General features: G+C 43.9%; 1 protein-coding gene across 1 annotated transcript in view; it reads left to right on the top strand.

The window, feature by feature from the left end:
- The first annotated feature begins 7766 nt into the window (after positions 1 to 7766).
- Wdr7 (WD repeat domain 7) overlaps positions 7767 to 8972 on the top strand; it is a 270408-nt gene continuing 269202 nt past the window's right edge. The window contains exon 1 of the mRNA XM_028774209.1: positions 7767 to 7989. The gene's annotated coding sequence lies outside the window, so the exon portion shown is untranslated. The remainder of the gene's footprint in view (positions 7990 to 8972) is intronic.

The following is an 8972-nucleotide window of genomic DNA, read 5'->3' as shown; positions in this document are numbered from 1 at the left end:
GAGAGGTCTTAGGGTTTCATTGCTGTGAAAAGACACTATGACTTATAGCCTTATAAAGGACATTTAAAATTGGGGCTGGCTTACAGTTTCAGAAGTTCAGTTCATTATCATCAAGGCAAGAAGTACAGGAGTGTCCAGGCAGGCATGGTACATGAGGAGCTGAGAGTTCTACATCTTGATGGAAACCAGCAGGAGAAGACTTGCTTCTAGGGAGCTAGGAGGAGGGTCTCAAAGCCCACCACCTCCACAGTGACACACTTTGTTCGACAAGGCCACACCACTTAACACAACTCAACTCCCTAGGCCAAGCATATTCAAACCACCACAAGAAGTATGAGAAAGGAAAACGCCTCCCTCCCTGCCTCCCTCCCTGCCTCCGTCCCTCCCTCCCTCCCTCCCTCCCTCCCTCTGTCCTAAGTCTGTCACTGGCAAGCAGCCAGATGTTTTTGACACATGTAACTAGACCATAGACCAAATAACTGAGAAACTTCACAAACCAGGTTGTTAAAAATGTATAATGACACCAACAACAAACACTGAGAAAAACATTATGGGCACACTCCCATTTATGATATCATTCTAGACAACAAAATATCTTGAAATAAACTAACCAAGGAGGTGAAAGACCTCTACAATGAAAACTAAAATGCTCTGGAGAAAGAGATGGAAAAAGACATTAAGATATGGGAAGGTAACCTGTGTTCATGAATCAGTGGAGTTAAGATGTGAAAATGACCACCCTGGCTACACAGAGAAACCCTGTCTCAAAAAACCAAAAAAAAAAAAAAAAAAAAGAAAGAAAGAAAGAAAGAAAGAAAAGAAAATGACCACCCTACAAAAAGTGGTCTACAGATTCAATGCAATTCCAATCAATATGCCCACAAAATTCTTTATAGAAATAAAGAAAAAAAAATCACAAAATCCATATAAAATCAGAAAACAACCCAGATAGCCAAAGCAAATTGAGCAAAAAGAACAGCACTAGGGATTCCCAGACATTAAGATAGATTGTAGAGCTACAGTAATAGATTGTGCCAATCTGATATTGGCACAAAGTAGAGATAAAGAGCAACCCAATGAAATGCCACGCACCCCTGTCAGAATGGCAAAAAGCAACAGCGCAACTGATAACAAATGGTGGTAGGTTGTGAAGAGAAAGGAACCTGAATTCCTTACAGGTGGTGTCTTAGTCAGGGTTTTCTGCACAAAACATCATGACCAAGAAGCAAGCTGGGGAGGAAAGGGTTTATTCAGCTTACACTTCCAAATTCTGTTCATCACCAAAGGAAGTCAGGACAGGAACTCACGAAGGGCAGGAACTTGGAGTCAGGAGTGGATGCAGAGGCCATGGCGGAATGCTGTTTACTGTCTTGCTCAGCTTGCTTTCTTATAGAACCCAGGACTACTAGCCCAGGGATGGTACCACCTACAATGGTCCCTCCCACCCTTGATCACTAATTGAGAAAATGCCTTACAGCTGGATCTCATGGAGGCATTTCCTCAAGGGAGGCTCCTTTCTCTGGGATAACTCCAGCGTGTGTCAAGTTGACACATAAAACCAGCCAGCACAGGTGGAAATGCAAATGTGTGCAGCTACTCTGGAAATCAGTATGAAAGATCCTTTAAAAACTAAAAAACAAATCTACTGTATGATTCAGCTGTACCATTTCTTGGCATATACTAAAAAGACTCAATAGCCAACTCCTTATACTTGCTCCACAGTATTCATAGCTATCCTAGTCATACGAGCCATGAAATGAAAACGGGCTAAATGTGCCTTAACAGATGATGGGTAGTGAAAATGTAGTACATGTAAGGGCCTGAAAAATCGCTGAAGAAAGACCCCAGACTCAGATAGTATCCAAAGACAAAGAGCGTTTATTCTGCACAAACATCTAGCATGCAAGAAGTACCATTGTTTCCAAATGACAACACCCACAGAAACTCTGGAGTTTCTTTTATAACGGGACTGCTTAATTGCTTCTGAGATAACATCAGACTTCTAAAACTTAGGGCACATTTCAAGGGTTTACAGAAACCACTAACCAAAGGTCATAAAGAAGATATACACCACAGGATGCCAAGTGCAAAAACAGGAGATAAGATGTTGACTGAGTTTGTATAAACCAAACTTCAAGGATGGTTTATAGTCCTAAACTTTTCCTGGACCCTGCAAGCTAGTAACAAATGGTGAAAGTTAAGCCAGATAATTGCTCCTAGTGAATATGCATGTAGGCATTCTCTGTTATAACCCCTTATTCAATTTATGTGCAAACTCACAATGAGCTTTTACCATGTGAATCCACATTCTAAGAGTACTGAGAGAACAAAGGACAGAAACAAGTCCCCCTCCCTTTTTCTCTGAGATGTCAACTCAGAGAAGCACAATTCCCTGCTGAGGCCTTACCTAGCCTCCTCCTGTGTCACTTTGAGGTGCTAACCAGAAGCTGCAGAGGCCAGCCTTAAAGCTACTCAGTCAGGCTGATTAGCTGTAGAACTGCAGAAAGAAAGCAGAGTACTTTTCACCCAGGGTAGATAGCAAATGGTCCATGGCCTAGTTTCTGAGTAAAGATGAAATGGGGGGTGAAAAGTGGACTCCTTAGTACATACATACAGCGGGATACTATCCAGCTGTAAAGAAACATTCGATTTGCAGGTAAATGGATAGACCTAGAAAAAATTCTACAGAGTGAGGCAACCCAGACCCAGAAAGACAAAGGCCAAATATTCATTCTCATCCTCAGTTTCTAGCTCTAAATCCTCAGATGTAAATATACAACAAGGAACAGCCACAGGAAAGAGGGAAGTATAAAGGAATGGATTTGGGAGGGGAATAGGAGGAAACAGATAATATGATGTGGAAAACAACAAGGAGAGGACTTCAATGGGGAGGAGGAGGAGGAAAGTCAGTACAGAAGGAGGAGTGATAACTAACACCAAGAGGATCTGATAAGGAATCTCTCTCTCTCTCTCTCTCTCTCTCTCTCTCTCTCTCTCTCTCTCTCTCTCACACACACACACACACACACGTAATACACTTAAGCATGTACACAAACAGAGAGAGAGAGAGAGACAGAGACAGAGAGACAGAGAGAGGGGGGAGAGAGAGAGAGAGAGAGAGAGAGAGAGAGAGAGAGAGAGAGAGATCTTAAAGGAAATTAAGTTGAGCAACTTGGACCAACAAGTAGCTCCTCACAAGAACCAACTACCAACAAAACCCCCAGCACTAGATACCAGAAACAACTGAAGGAGGGTTTAGTCAGGATTATCCAAATGACTCCCATCTTAATTTGAGTTTCATTGCTGTGAAGAGACACCATGACCAAGGCAACTCTTATAAAGAACATTGAATTCGAGCTGGCTTACAGCTTCAGAGGTTCAGTCCATTATCATCATGGCAGGAAGCATGACAGCATGCAGGCAGAAATGGTGCCAGAGAAGGAGTTGAGCATTATATGTCTTCATCTGAAGGCAATCAGAAAAAGGCTCTCTTTTGCAGGCAGTAAGGAGAAGAAGGGGGGTCTCTTTTGCATGGGCAGAACTTGAACACTAGGAGACCAGAAAGCAGAACTACTCAGTGATGCACTTCCTCCAACAAGGCCACACCTCCTAATAGTGCCACTTCTATTTAAATCACCACAACTACAAGGCAATACACTGTAGGTCTTGGTTGCTTCTCAGGGATTGAAGTGGGCCTGTTTTTCTGAAGAAACCACAAACTGTGGACACATGACCTGGATGACTTTAGCTGGATCTGACCTGTAAGCTTTTGCTCTGTGGTCTAGCATTCATAATTCCAGAAAATACTATGAAAACTATCAAGGGAAGGAATCAATTAAACACTCCTATCTATCTTCAACAGCTATGAAACATAACAAATTACCATCATGGCTAGGTAGGCATGAGGGTGCAAAAAGTGGCAACCAACAGCTATCTTAATAGAAATAAAGCCTACTCAAAATAAAAAAAATAAATTGGGAAATCATGTAAGAGGTTGGTCTGGTGCTGCTTGTATTCAAATGCTAAATTCTGTACCCCAAGATCTGGTTGCTCCAAGACAGGCAGATCCTCACAGACCAGCTTTTGTTATGTAAACCTTACTTCCCAAGTTATGCATAATTGGTTAATAAAAATGCCCACAGCCTGGGCTGGCCAGAAGAGAGGGGTCAGAGCAAAGGTTCCTGGGTGTGGGCTCTCAGGCTGAGACTAGGAGGAAAGAGGAAGAAGGATGATGAAGTTGTCATGGGATAAGTGGATGGTGAGCGCATGGCCCTGAGGGCCAACCTGTTGGAGTAGGAGCAGTCCAGGCAGACCGTGACAAGTGATAACTTGGGGTTATTGACAGAGAAGTAGACAAAATAGCATAGAGAGTTGATATCTGCCCAACTCTAATGCTTTAAGGTTAATTATAAATATAAAGGTTCTGTGTCTTTTAATTGGTAACTATATGGTCTAAGTGAGCTAACCCTTCCCCCCCCCCCCCCAATAATATTTACCACTACAAAATCATGCCTGGTACTGGAAACCTAGCCAGTTTCCAGAGGCTAGTCAAGTCATGGATCTTGGAAAAGAATCTACTACTGACACTTTGCTAGATCAGCATAATCCATCACTGCATTCTAAAATCTTATCCTTACATCTACAGGTAAGTGTGACTACTACACCTCCTTGAAGCTTTTCCTTACAGAAAATGGAAGCCATCACAGAAAAACACAACTGGACATAATGCAGAGATCAATGGATCATGGCGAGCCAGTCTCAGTGGATGTAGCTACACCACAGCTCCTGCATCTTGGGCCAAGGGAATACTGTGGAAGAGAGGGCATAAAGAGTGGAAGACCCTGAATTTCAGATGTCTGCTGTGAAGCACTGTTCTATAAATGTCTGTGTAAACAAGATAGGAACAACAGCAAAAAAATCAATGGACCTATTAATGTAGAAGAAATAAAATCACAGGGTCCTACACCTAGGCAAAAATCTACCAGCAACAATTGACTTCTGGGAGAAGGAGACTTAGCCTCTCCCAGAGATGAGCTTTCTTCTTCCTATTGGTTGTCTGATGCTGAGTCCTTGGCAGCCTCGAAATCGTATATACACAAATAGCAAAAATGGACTCAGTGGGTTATAAATAAATTGGATATATTTGTGCACACACAGAATATGTAACAAATACAATAAAAGAAAATGAGCCTAGCAATTTAAGATTGAAGATACATGGCAGAAGGTTGAGGGAGGGTAACTGGGGTATGGGAAGGGAAAAAAGGGACAGATAAGTGGTGCAAATCTATTTCAATTAAAATATTTTTAAAATAAAATAACTATTTAATTTCCACAATTAAAAAACTATATAATGAACTTATACCTACCTTATGTCCAACCTCCTTGTGACATATCTGTGACTAAAGATTCCTTTGGTCAATGTTTATTTTCTGACCAGTGTTCTCCAGCCTTCACCATGTGCCAAAGCTAAACAAACAAACCAAAAAACCCCTCAGCTTTGGATTTAAATGGGAGTATATCAGCACATACATAGCCTAGGATCTAAGCTTAGTTACAGATTAAGAAGCTGCAAACCCTACAACTGCACATGTACAGCCTCTCCAGAGGTACTGGGGTATGCTTCTCTTCTAATATCTGCCTCTTTCCCAAGTGTGTCTTTTGAGTTAATCAATAAATTCACCAACTTTGCTTCACCCCGAATCATCCTTACATCACCTTGTGGTATCCTTGAGGACTGGGTACACCTTAGTAGCCTCCTCAAGCTTTGGGGAGGAATCCTCAGACGTTGAGCTGTAGTTTATGATGATAATGACAAGAACGGGGTCTTGACTTTTGACCTCACTTAACATAAGGATCTCTAATGAGCCTTAATTCTCATTTTCAAAACAAAGAAACCATATTGGGAATCAGGGCTTTAACTTATGAATTTTGGTGTTGGGGGGGCATCCAGTTCAGTTCAGAAGAGATGAATTGTTATTATTTCTACCTGTCTTTCCACAGCTTAGAAATGAAGCTTTGAGTTTGTGCCTAAACACTGTGGCGATACAGACACACACACACACACACACACACACACACACACACACGGTATGTTCTCAATTATAAGAAGATATTAGCTATAAAGTAAAAGACAATCATGCTATGGTTCATGGACCCAGAGAGGCTAAGTAACAAGGAGGGCTTAATTGGGGAAGCAAGGAACTCCCTGGAAAGGGCAAATAGAATAAGTTTTGCTGGTGGACTAGGGTAGGTGGGGTTGGGAACAGGAAGAATCAGGTAGTGGGGGGGGGGGATAGTGAGAAAAACAAATGGAATTGGGGGACAGTTGGAAACCTACTGCAATGGATACTCCTGGCAAAGACCTCTAGTAAGGGAGGCATACACAAAGCCTGAATGAGTCATCTTCTGTAACCAGGAAAGGCCTCAAGCAGAGGGATTAGGACACTAATCCAGCCACAGAACCTTCAAGCTACAGTTTGTACTGCCTGTCGAGTGTTCTGGGACTGGAGCCTAGCAGAATCATAATCAAAGAGACCAGAGAGACTCCATCCAGCAACTAATGGGAACAGATGCAATGTCCCACAGCCAAATATTAGGTGGAGCTCGCGAGCCCTTGGGAGGAGGAAGGATTGGAGGAACTAGAGGGGTTCGGAACACTAAGAGAACTGAGAACATTGTCCACAGAATCAACAGGCTGGGACTCACAGGGGCTTGCCAAGATCAAGGAGCCTGTAGGGGTCTAACCAAGGTCTTCTGCACACAAATTATGGCTGAGTAGCTTGTTGTCCTTGTGGGAATTTTAGCAGGGGGAGGAGGGATGAGGGCTGTCCCTGACTGTTTTACCTACTTGTGGGGCCCCTTTCCTCCTACTGGATTGCCTAGTCCAACCTCCATGTGGTCTTTGTGCCTGTCTTAGTGTAACTTGTTATGCAGATTGGTTGATGTCACTGAGAGGCTGCTCTTTTCTGAGGGAAAGTGGAGGGGAGAGACTCTGGGAAGACAGAAGGGAAGGGAAACTGGACCCTGGATGTAATATGATGTAATATATGAGAGAAGGAAAACAACAACAACAGCAACAACAACAAACCCAAAAACAAACAAACAAAAAAAACAACTCCAAATAATTTGACCTCATCTTTAAAAAAATGTTCATTTTCCTTAGCAATTCGGGTAATGCAAATCAAAATAACTTTGAGATTTCATCTTACAGTCAGAACATCATAGATCAACAAAATAAATGACAACAAATGCTGCAGATGTAGGGGACAGAGAAGATTGGTGGGCTGGCTCTGCAGTCATCAAAGACTTTAATAAAGAAGACCTGAATATTTTCCTAGGGCATGTATGTGTGTGCTCGCGAACGTGCGTCCACTTGTGTGTGTGTGTGTGTGTGTGTGTGTGTGTGTATGCTGTGGAGGTGCTTCCTTAGGTGCTTGTCCTGCCACCTGAACCCACACTTCAGGGCTAAATGTAAACTTTCACCACTCTAATCCAGGAAAGATCTGATTTTCGGCTGACCGTTCCATCCTTGAATGCTTTTTCCGTCGCTCTACAAGAAAATTGGAAGCGAGAACGCAGTCTAGACCAGACATATACAACATGGCGACTGCGCACTTATTGAGGGCTTCGGTCGCCATAGTAACCAGACCACGCCTGCCTGGGTGGGCGTGCTAAGAAATCGTGTGCGGTTTCCACCCCGCCTAGCTTTTGCGACAGTTGCAGTGACGTCACGACAGTTGAGGCGGGTGTCAGCTGATTTACGGCAGTTGAGGCCGGTGTCAGCTGATTTACTGCAGCAGTGGCGGCTGTGGATCCTTGCAACCCAGGCGGGGTGAGGGCGGCTGCATCGGCGTGGGGTCCTTCGGGTTCGCCCACCAGGACTTGCCCGGCTGGTCCTCCTTGTGTACGCCGCCTCCTTTGCCTCCTTTGCGGGGACGCGCACAGCATCTCCTACAGACATGATTATCGCCTGAGGTGAAGATTTGACAGGTGAGAGCTTTGGAGCCTCCTTGTGAAAGCCCAGCTTTAGAACTTAGCCTCGGAAGGCAGCGGTTAAAGGTCAAGGGTCACGAGCCCTCCTTAGCTGGAGACCAGCCAGCTGTCAGATTGTTCGGGTAGGCTGCTGCTCTGTTTGGTGCTTTAGCTTCAGACCACCTCCAGGAGCCTTTTTCTGAAGCGTTGGGGTCCATCAGGGTCCCTCTGGGGCCGGGTGACATTTGCTGCTTGTGAAAGTGGCCTTAGTCTTTAGGTGTGACTGCTTTGTACCCAGGGATTATCTGTTTGCTCCCAGGGTCGGGTGACTAGTGATGATCGTGGGTGTTTATTGGTAATGTTCTTGCACTGGGGCCCCAATGTTCGGACTTATGTTCCCCTATTGGTTCTATTCTTTAGTTGGTATTACTGGCTAAGGGGCGACTGTCTGTTAGAGGATCATCTTTGAGCTGTCACTTGCCCGCTGTCCTTTAGGACTTGCTCTGACAGGATGTCTGCTATTTTTCTAACTGATGAATCCTGGCATTCCGAAACTATGCTCGCAGCCAGAGCTATCCTGCCTTCGATTTTTAAATTATACTGTTTTTAATCCACATGCAGTGTCTGCACCTTAGATCCTGTGCAGAATTCTCTGGTTTGTATATTCTAGAACTCTTGCTGGTTCAGGTGCATCACAGACTACATCCGTGTTTTCTTGCTGTTGACTTTAGCGCTTAGTCAGTACCAGCTATATATTTCTTTTCTTTTTTTTTTTTTTTGGTTTTTCGAGACAGGGTTTCTCTGAGTAGCCCTGGCTGTCCTGGAACTCACTCTGTAGACCAGGCTAGCCTCGAACTCTCGAACTCAGAAATCCGCCTGCCTCTGCCTCCCAAGTGCTGGGATTAAAGGCGTGCGCCACCACCGCCCGGCCATATTTCTTTTCTTGTAATATTTCTCATGGGACAAAAACTCTAATTCTTTTCCTCCCTCCCTCCCTCCCT

Source organism: Grammomys surdaster, unplaced genomic scaffold (genome assembly GCF_004785775.1).
Source record: "Grammomys surdaster isolate TR1022 unplaced genomic scaffold, NIH_TR_1.0 239, whole genome shotgun sequence".
Lineage (NCBI taxonomy): Eukaryota > Metazoa > Chordata > Mammalia > Rodentia > Muridae > Grammomys > Grammomys surdaster.
Note: the sequence above shows the minus strand (reverse complement) of the source record. Positions and strands in the feature narration are given on the sequence as shown.